General features: G+C 34.8%; 1 non-coding gene across 1 annotated transcript; it reads right to left on the minus strand.

The window, feature by feature from the left end:
• Nucleotides 1-7,964: 7,964 nt before the first annotated feature.
• LOC145167978 (small nucleolar RNA R71) lies at nucleotides 7,965-8,068 on the minus strand. Its single transcript, XR_013741575.1, has one exon. It is a non-coding gene; the product is annotated as a small nucleolar RNA R71 (small nucleolar RNA).
• Nucleotides 8,069-10,980: the final 2,912 nt, after the last annotated feature.

A 10,980-nucleotide genomic window follows, 5' to 3' on the forward strand; every position in this document is an offset into this window, starting at 1 on the left:
GGTCATGGTTTTCACTAGGCGAGGAAGGGATGTCCTTTGATAAATTAAATCAAAAGAAGATGCCCTAAGGAAGCATGCTTGAGACATAATAACGAGCTAGAGAGCTTCTAAATCTTGGGCATTAACTTTTCTTTATGCTTTAAGTGAGGCTTTCAATTTGTTATTCATATAGAGTATATATATGTATACACTAGGAGACCTCGAAGTTCTATCTAAATCTTCTTCTTTAAGCATTAAAGGCTTCAAGGTTACTTGCTTTCTTTCTCTATTTAATACATACTTAGTATTGTATTAAAGCTTAAGAGTTTTCATACAAAGACTAGCATCTTAAATCAAGTTGGTAATTTTTTGATGTCTGAAAGGTTCCACATTCTCCATCAACTTCAAAGCCTCTCTTAGAGGAACCAAAGTCTACAAAGGTTGTTTAACTCTTCTTCTTTGGTGCTTGTTTTCTTTCCAAATTTTGCAAGAAGATCCATGGTTGGTTATGAACTTTTTTATGTTGTTCAAAATCAACGTCTTCCATTGCTAAATTTTATGTTTTTGAATAAAACCCATCATTCCTCTATTCTAGGAAGAGATCCAACTAAATATAAAATAGAATATATATATATATATATATATATATATATATATATATATATGTATATATACACACACACATGATATCTATTAATGGTTACAATTGATACTGTACTTGGTTCTAAAAAGTTTGACAAAACTAGAGGAAAATAAATGCTTTAAGTAAACAAGAGATAAAACCTCAATATGCGAATAGATTGGAGATTATGAGATAATATTATTCTCTACTCGAGAACATGGAAGGAAAAGATGATGAAATGGGAAACGTGGACAAAATTTGGTATGGAGAGACTATTCTATAAATGGAATTTGGAGATGTGGATTTTTTAATAAAGTTCCAAGGTTTAACTCTGCTATTAAATAATCAGAAGAAATCAATTTGACAGTGCACATAAACAATTTATCATAAGAAATGAGTTTTACCTCACATCTTCATAATAAAGTGAAAAGAAAATTCATTTTCGTGCAATTATTGGGAAAATTCAAGAAGAAATGTGGAGCTTAAAAAAATTCATAGAAGTTAGAAATGGAGTATTATTTAAAGAGGCATTTCAAGATATTATTTTCAAAGTGGTGAGAGGAAAGGATAAGTTTCAACATTTTCACTTGCTAATTTCCTATGATGAACCCTGTAGGTTCCCATTTTATCGATTGGATCGGTGCGGAAGATATTACCAAGAAGATAATCGTGTATGAACATGATGAACAATATATGTGAGTAAAACTGTAGTAGATAAATAGAGAGATATAAAATATTACAAGAACACTCATTGGTTGGGAGAGATAACTCTCCCTTGGTGGGAGAGATCCCACCACACTCTCTCTAATCTAAATGTCTACATAGTGAACACTTACAAATAAAATGACCATCACCTCCACTTTATATACCAGTGGAGGGAATATGCTTTTCATACAAGGGAATATTCTAACCTAATAAACACTCAACATTGTAGAGCATTTTCATGCTCCAACAATCTCCCCCTAAATGCTCGAAAATGGTGAGGGTAAAGCAGTGATAAAAGGCAGAACATTCGACAGGCAAGTCCGGTAGGTCTGGTGCTGAAACGTCTCGGAAGTGCTGAAGCTGTCTTGATCTCGGAATCTGGCAATGGAATCTCCAGCATCAAAGAACAAACAGAGAAACCCCAATCTCTGAATAAAAGTATGAAATCCCAATCTTCGAATGTGATCAATCCCTAAAAACTAATCATGTTCACAGTCTCCCCCTCGACTGTTGAACCGAAGAGCACAATCTCGAATCACACAACGTCTTCAATATTCCGAAATCGAATGATAATGCACCAAATAATCTCTGAAGAATAACCTGCTGAAAATGTGAAGCATCCAAAAATAAAGTCCGAATGATAAATAATGTGAATCCGAAGACATGGTCTAGCAATGCCAAAAATTTGATCGTAAGATCAAACATAAGTGCCACGCCGCATCGCTAAAATAATCATGGTCTTCAAAATATCGCAAATCCAAACTCGAGCAATCATAATATCTGAACCGGATGCAAACACAAATGAGACATCCCAAAGTGTAGAGTCTGAAGATAAATAATCATAGTCCGAAGAACATCAAGTAATGCGAAAATTTCGATCTGTGGAGACCAAAAATCAGTGCCACATCACACTACTAAATTAATCTTCGTCTTCAAATGTCTCTAACGTCAAAACTCCAATAATAAACCAGAATTGATGCTCATGATTCTCCCCCTATTTTTGATCGACAATGCAATAAAGATCAAAAATAATCATGAAACCTGGAAAGAAAATATGTCGGATATGATGGAGCATCGCACGCTCCCCCTTGATGTGAGCATCTACCCGTAAAAACGAGGATATTATTTTTCGGTCATGGGTAGACATGGTGATGTATCTCCGAACTGAACAAACACTGTAGAATATATCATAAAATCCGCTGCTGAAAAATCATAATGCTGAACCGAAATAATGCCGATAACCGAAATGCAAACCCGAACTCTGAAATGATGGTCTGAGACCATATGTAAATAGTCCAAAGGGAGTAAAAATGCGATTAGCTCGGTAGAAGTGAGATACCAAAATAATAATCTATGAACCAACTGTGTCTTCACTCATAATCAGCAAGAAGAATGAAGCCTTGAACCATGTGGCTAAAATTGGTGTTAAAAAAAATATTTGGTTTTAATAAAAAAAATAGGTTTTAATAAAAATAATTGGTTTTAAAAAAGTAATGGGTGTTAAATAAAATTAATTGGTTTTAAAATAAAATGAAGGAATAAATTGGTTATAAAAAATGGAAATTGGTTTGAATAAAAAAGCTTAAAAGGAATGAGAAAAAAAGTGGAGTTAAAAAAAGTTTTAGGAGGTGGATCCATAATGAAAATGGATTCACTTAGGAAAATGGGTTAAGCTGAAAAAGGTAAGGAGTAGAAAATGTTAAGAGTAAAAAAGTTTAGGAGTGGAAATGGTTAGGAATGGAGATTCAGGGGGGAAAAAGAAAAATAGGGTCAGGAATGAAAAAATGGTAAGGGTCCGAAATGGGTGGGTTCCGGAATTTTTTTTTTTTTTTTGGTCCGTAATTTTTTGTTTCCGGAATTGGGTTCCTAAGTGAAAAAAGAAAATGGTCGGGAATGAAATTTCCGAAATGGGTTTTAAAAATAAAATTTCTGAAATGGGTTTTAAAAAAAAGGTACGGAACTAAAATTTGAGTCTGGAAATTTTGAATCCGGAATGATTGATTTCGGAATTAAAACGGAAGATGGGACAAAAGGTTAATTTGTGAAATAAGGAGCTGGTGTGGTCTTTATTCCGGAATAAAAAGGTTGAGTTCCGAAACAGAGAAAGTAGTTCTGAAAGGTTTGAATCCGGAATTTCTTTTGAGTCCGGAATAGAAAGCAAATGGGTCTCGGAATATGTGAGACGGAATCAAATGGCACATGCGACAAAAAAGTGAATGACCTTTAATGTGGGAAACCACTGATGAGGAAAGAGTGGAGGCAGGCTTAAAGCGTGTGGCAGAGAATTTTCTGACAGCAGCAGAACTCAGCTCGAGACAAATTGACAAGTCTAATGAAGAGACATGAGCCTTAATGCATGTGGGACCTGGATGAAATTTAATTTGCACGGCACATTGAATATGGAAGTCAACATATAGGACAAAATAATGCTAACAGTGTCACACGTGGGACTAGACATAGCCATGTCTCACATAGTGCATGGAAGAGTGACCTTCACATGCAACACCTCGAGTAATCACTTGGCCTCCAATTATCAAACAATTTGTCAGGCAATAAATGTGTAGGTCAGCCCCTTCATCATTCCCCATTAAAGCTTCAAATGTACCAATTGAAAAACACCTTAACGGCATGCATGTATGTATATCTCGGAAAATATATAAGCATTAAGGCTTGTACTAACAGCAACTCAATCCGTACTCACGAAATTTTATATCCAAACACACCAATAACCACTTTCATTTTGGAAAATCTTATCCACAACTCATTTTCATCTCTAAAAAAAATCACACACTCCGCACATATGATCATTTGTTCGATCTCTTACCCCATAACCATATTTTTGTCTTTTTCTAAACACCTTTTTGCATGGGATAAAAAGATCAAACACCACCTTTTTAAAGAGAACTCCATCTTCTTCAGCAAACATATTTTTCTTTTCATAAGCTCAAATTCAACAGCAGCAAAAATAAAATTTTTATTTTTCTAGCAACATCACCAATAAAACAGTAAATAACTCACAGAAAAATTTTCAGTTGCGAAGGCTGAGAAATTCTTCAAGGATGACGAAAATCTTCAAGATAATAAACCAATCGGGATCGTTCCCTTGAACTAATCGTGAGATCTCCAAGACCTTGCTCTGATACCACTTGTAGGTGCCCATTTTATCGATTGGATCGGTGTGGAAGATATTACCAAGAAGATAATCGTGTATGAACATGATGAACAATATATGTGAGTAAAACTGTAGTAGATAAATAGAGAGATATAAAATATTACAAGAATACTCATTGGTTGGGAGAGATAACTCTCCTTTGGTGGGAGAGATCCCACCACACTCTCTCTAATCTAAATGTCTACATAGTGAACACTTACAAATAAAATGACCATCACCTCCACTTTATATACTAGTGGAGAGAATATGCTTTTCATACAAGGGAATATTCTAACCTAATAAACACTCAACATTGTAGAGCATTTTCATGCTCCAACAAACACGGATAATTTAATAGCTCTTTGAATATATTGGTTGGATGGACCATGGAACTTATTTGATAGCCTTCAGACATGTTACTATTTTTTTTGTCTTATTATATTATTATGAGATTATAGGTTATAATTACAAATTTATGAAAATAATTGATAAGAATGTTGAAAGAACGAATATGAATTTGAAGTGATTGGCTAGGATGAAAGATGTTTAGATCATTCATGATCTTGTGTGAGGATGTGCTTATACTATCAAGATGAAATATTGTTCAAAGGAAAAGATAATTCTATGAATTGATGATAAAGAGATGTTTTTTGATGTGACAATTCAAAATATGTTGACGAGGATCACTATCTATGATGCCAATTTAAAAGTTGATAGGAAAACAGTTGTTACACATATTAGGTTGTGGTTGGTTGTTCGAAAATTTATGCTTAGTCCTGGTACATTATTTTGGGACTGATCACAAACAGGGAGAATGTTAAGTATAATGTTTCTAATCACAAGTACAATGCTCATAGAAACACCCCTCATATGGGCTATTTGAAAATAACATTTAATAAAAACGTTTTAAAAGAAATCCAGAGTTATTTGTGTAAAACGGTCCCAAAATTTAAAATTTCAAAACATAGTTAAGTTTGATTTGTAAAACATGCGAGTATGTCTTTATAAGATATCAAAACCATAGTTGATATTATAGAAACCAATATCAATCTTCTAAATTTCCAACAAATGTTAATCCTCTAATACATCTACTAGCCTACAAAAAGTTTATAGAAAAATGGGTTAGGTTATGGGGAGCGTAGTGAGTACAATCACAAGGTTTAGCAATATAGAATTGGAATATGATTGAACACTTAAATCATATTCAAATGTACATCTCTTACCTTATCAAAATCACAAAACAATATTAGAGTTCAATTTTATGGAAAAAACATGATATGTGCATGTTTAGTCATATATTTTGGACAATAACCTAATACTTTTAGCTAAAATTATGCTTATTTTCAGACATAAGGTAATTATTATGTTTGAAATTTGTTTTTTAGTAGCAAATATATGCTCGGGATGAAAAGAAAGAAAATGTGGAGCTGGAAGCACGAAATAGTGGGCTATAACAATCAAAGTCAAAAGAAGGCATTAATTCTGAAGCCCACGGCGTGGCCATTCTATCCCATTCCATGGGGAGGAGAAGATTCACGATCATCAGATGACTTGCCGCATATGGGATTTGAGAGATGCCCACACCGTGGCACCTATTCCCAAAGCCACGACGACCAGATTTTAGGAAACTATAAATACTCAGACATTAGGTTAAATAGAGGGACTTATGACCGATTTTCTAAGAAGGATTACGACTAAAACCTCATTAGTTGAAGATATCTAAAAGTAATCTACCTAGATCTATTTGGTTTGCTAGCATTAATCATGTCTAGTCTTGTTTGCATTGATTTAGTGTGTTTTTCTGTTATGATGAGAAGCTAAAAACCTTGTACTTTTGTTTGGTGAAGATGAACCTAATTCTTATGTGTTGATTTTGATTATTGGGTGATTTATGTTTATTTTACTTGTCTTTGATAATCAAAACCCTAGCATTTTTTGGTTCTAGACTTTGTATGCCTTGATACGAGTTTACTGTAGTAGATGAACATTCTATTTGCATGAACTTCTTTTCCTTGTGGTTTATGATCATTAAATTACTAGAGTAAGGATTAATCACATCTTAGATTAGGTAATTAAAGCTAGTAAGTTAAATTGTTTTAGAGAGCATAATTAATCTTAATTTGTACTTGGTTGCTTGACTTGATCATAGAAAAGTAACTATTAGATTTATCATTCATAGTTCAATTTGTGCTTATATCGATTATGTGTTTAACCTGTGGTTGATCATTGCATGGTAATTCGTAAATTGGTACATCTAGGTATTTGATCATAATCTCTAGTAAATTAATGAATTGGTAATCAATATAATCTATCCACATGAAATTAACCATATGAGAGGGGGAAATCGGAACTGAATAGAAGTACTCTTTAATCTTGAAGCAAAAACCGTTTTTTTTTTGGTTTAGTTTTAATAGTTGTTTAGTTGATAGTAGTCTGATTGAAGTTCTTATGATCTTGCAAAATCAGTAAAAACCCCAATTTAAGTTGTTTTCTTAGTTTAATTAGTAGTTATTTTATTATTTAAATTCCATTCCCTATGTTCGACACCCGATTTACCTAAGCTATTCTATAATCCGACAAGGTACACAACCTATAGGTGCATAAATTAGTTAAGTTAGTTAGCTTTATAAATTTAAAAGTTGTTAGGTATACTTTTGTGCACATCAAGTTTTTTGGCGATGTTGTTGAGGAACGAATTATTTGATTTTTAGTTTAATTGCGTTTAGTTATTCGATCCTTTTTATGGGGTAAAAACCGAAAAAACTTATTTTTTTTGCAATAATTTAATTTTTCTGTCTATTCAGCAGCCACATCCTGGGCATATTTGGCCACATCGTGGTCACTAAACAATGAGTCATTTTTATGTTTATTCATTTTTTTTGTTTTTTTTTTATTTTTTTTATTCAGTGATTTATGACTCGAGGATCCAGAACTCCAATTCTTCCACCACTCAAAAATCTAGAATCATCTTTCCACAAAATGAGGACAAAAAGGTCAACGAATCAACAACATATTTTGAAGTTGAAACATTCGAGCACTTAGAGAAGACTCTAAGCATGAAAGAAGTAGGATACGAGCTAGAAACATCTACCAAGGATGATTCACAAGAAGAAATAAAAAGTGAGGTCGAAGAGATGGCAGACATAGCGGATATGACGATGGAGGATTACAAGAAAAGGTTGCGTAACGACAATGGGTCCAGTCTTGTGCCACAAAAAATCCCAGCAACCGCAAATTTCAAACTCAATGGGCATATTCTAGCCATGATTAAAGATATCCCATTCTTTGGGAAGGACCACAAAGAAGCATTCAAGTACATCGATGAAGTCTTGGACATTGCTAATTATTTCAATCTCCCACTTGTTAATAGAGATGCAGTTTTGCTAAGGATGCTTCAAGTAATGCTTAAAGGAGATGCAAAAGTTTGGTTGAAGTCACTCGCACCTGGAGTGGGAAAATCTTCGTGAAGCTTTTATTGAACAATTTAGTCCTCCTTCAAATATTTCCAAGCTAAAGAAGAAAATTGCTAACTTCCAACAAGAAATTGGCGTGTCCTTATACGAAGCTTGGGAGAGGTACAAAGTTCTTGGAAATTGTCCTCAACATGACTTGAATGTGCAACAAGAGGTGTCTATTTTCTATGATGGGGTGAATGTTACAACTAGGCAACTTCTTGTTTCTCAAGGGCAAATGATGAAGAAGAATCCGGTCATAATCAAAGAGTTAATTGTAGAGTTCACAAAATAATCATGAGAATATCATAACCTGCGAGAAGATGCTACAAGAGGTCGTGGCGATGGAGGAAACTAGAACTTGGGAGTAATAATGGCTAAACTCGAGAACATTGATCGACGAATGACAAAAATGGATCAGTCCATACATGCCATTACGATCTAGATGAGAATGGGAATCGTAATTCTCAAGTGTATTACTCTAATGGGGACAAGTAGGATGAGGATTAGAGATATCCTAAGAAGGAGTGGTTTCCTTACGATGAATACAAGACGGTCGAGGCTTCTATCAAAATGAACAACCACAAACCGATAACAAATCCGAGTTTGAATCGATGCTTGCATACATTTCAATTGTTTCTAAGAAGAGGCGTGATTCAACTTTGGAAATATAAAAAAAATGTTAACGAGAGGTTACCACACAAGAATGTCGATCCAACCCGATGTTGCTACCACACAACCCGATCCACATCTGGAAGAAGAGAAACCCGAAGCAGAAAAAGAAAAATTATCTGCCCAGTGCCCATGACGTGGCGACCATGATATCACATCGTGGCAACTGAAGAATGAAATTCCTTCATTTTTAAAACCATAACAGCCTCCTTCTGCATATCCATCTCAAGCCCTCAAGAATTATTTGGAGTCAGACCAGAAGAAATTCATGGAACAAGTGTTATCCATCTCGATCAACTCTCCATTCCTCAAATCCATGGCTAAGCATCCTAAATCTGCTAAGAATGTGATGACTAACCGAAAAGAATTGGAGAAAGCATCTACCATCATACTAAATGACTTGTGTTTTGATGTAATCATTGATAGGTTTCCAATTAAATGGGAGATCCGGGCCAGCTAACTTGGCCTTGTGAATTTGACAATTCTACTTCAATAAATGGTTTAGCCGATTCGGGGGCTAGCTTAGATCTCATGCCATACTCTTTCTATGAGAATATCATTCTACCATAGCTACAAAACACAAGGATGGCACTTTGAATGGAAGATCACTCAATCAGTCATCCACGTGGCATGGTTGAAGATTTATTGGTGAACGTTAGGATATTTATTTTTCTAGTGGATTTTATGGTGTTGGACATGAAAGAAGATGAAGACCCTCCCATAATCTTAGAAAGGACATTCTTGAGTACTGCAAGAGCAGTTGTTGACATCCATGATTCTAAGCTCACACTTCGTGTAGAAGACGAAGAAATCACCTTCGAGATGAACCAATAAGTGAATAACGAAGAACCTTTAGTTGAGATGTTAGAGGTGAATGATGTGGATGGAAAAAGAATAGAAGAAGATCCAAACGAGTTAGATGAAATAGAGAAGCTGATGGAGGAAGAGTTGAAAGCTTGGGAAAAGCCTTAACATGAAAAATCAAAGCTTACCAAGCCTAGAGCTTCAATTCCAGTGACGATTGAAGTATTAACATTCACTACACCAAAGGCTCAAGTGGATGAAGCAATAGAAGAAGAAGAATTTGATTCGGGTAATGATGAAGATATAAGAAAGGAGGAGATTGAACAAGAGGAAAACAATCTAATCATTGACAAAATGGAAGTGGAAGAATGGGAACAAAAAGAAGAAAAATGGAAAAGCAATGTGTTGAAACGAAAACACAAAGAAAGAGCCGATCAAAAGAAAAAGGAAAAATCGAAAAAGGTGTACATAAGGAGAGTCCAAGCATACAAGAGAAGATCGAAGGAGTAAAAGGAGAAACGGGAGATCCCACTCGCACCTACAACAACGTAGAGTGGGAAGGTGTCCGACTCACGAATCCTCAAAAATAAGTGCTTTTCGGGATGCAACCGAACATTTTTTTCGATTTTGCATCTTCTTTCCTTTTTGATTTTTAGTATTTTTATTAGTTTATTTTTGCTTAACCAAATGATGATGTGTTTCTCTAGTCCTTTTATCATATTTTTTCAGTATTAAAAAATTGAAAGTAGTGAAGGAGCTTACTTGGAAAAAGTTGTGACATTTTGGAAGATTACAATCAAGACCATATTTTTGAATATGTATGGGGTTCCTACCTGATGACTTAAAGAGTTGGGAAAATTTTTATAGAAATAAGTGTGAGTACGAGAATCAATGCGCAAGGAAAAGGTTCCAGTCGAAATGATGAAACATTCACTCCATTGAAATGATGTATGGGGTTCCTACCTGATGACTTAGACTTGAATGAAAGATGAAAGTGATGTGGAGAGAATATTTGTTATTCTTGAATTAAGACTTGCGATCATTCACATCCATTGAAATGATGAAACATTCACTCCATATATAGTGGAGGAGGAACATAGTACATACTGAAAAAAATTCTTAGGACTAGACAATAATTAGTGTTTGAAAAACTGATATCTAAAAGATACACATAAATAAGTCCTATGAACTGTTACATCATAGGTAAGACACAATGCATTAAAGGCATGAATAGACTTCGGATCTCGAAACATCTTGATCTCGGTCAAGGTCTCAATCTCGGAACTTCACCATATCTCGGATTTAGCTGACATCAGAACTTGATTGCTAGAGGTTCACTTTTTATGTTTCAACAATCTCCCCCTAAGTGAACTTAGCAATCTTGTCAGCTTAGTTGGCTTCTTCAATAATGAACAGATAAGCTCTATAGAGCCAATTTCGGACTTCCAGGTACCCTTGGAGATGGTTGATGAATTTTTCTTCACGTGCTCCTGAGCATCAGACTTTGCTGCATTGGCAAGGAATTTTTGGAAGATCTTGGAGGGAACGAGGTGTTTGTCAAGAGCTCAAAAGAAATGTTTTCGGTTGGTCTTCTT

This window comes from Lactuca virosa, chromosome 3 (assembly GCF_052849685.1).
Source record: "Lactuca virosa cultivar CGN04683 chromosome 3, Lactuca_virosa_CGN04683_v6, whole genome shotgun sequence".
In the NCBI taxonomy this organism is placed as follows: Eukaryota; Viridiplantae; Streptophyta; class Magnoliopsida; order Asterales; family Asteraceae; genus Lactuca; species Lactuca virosa.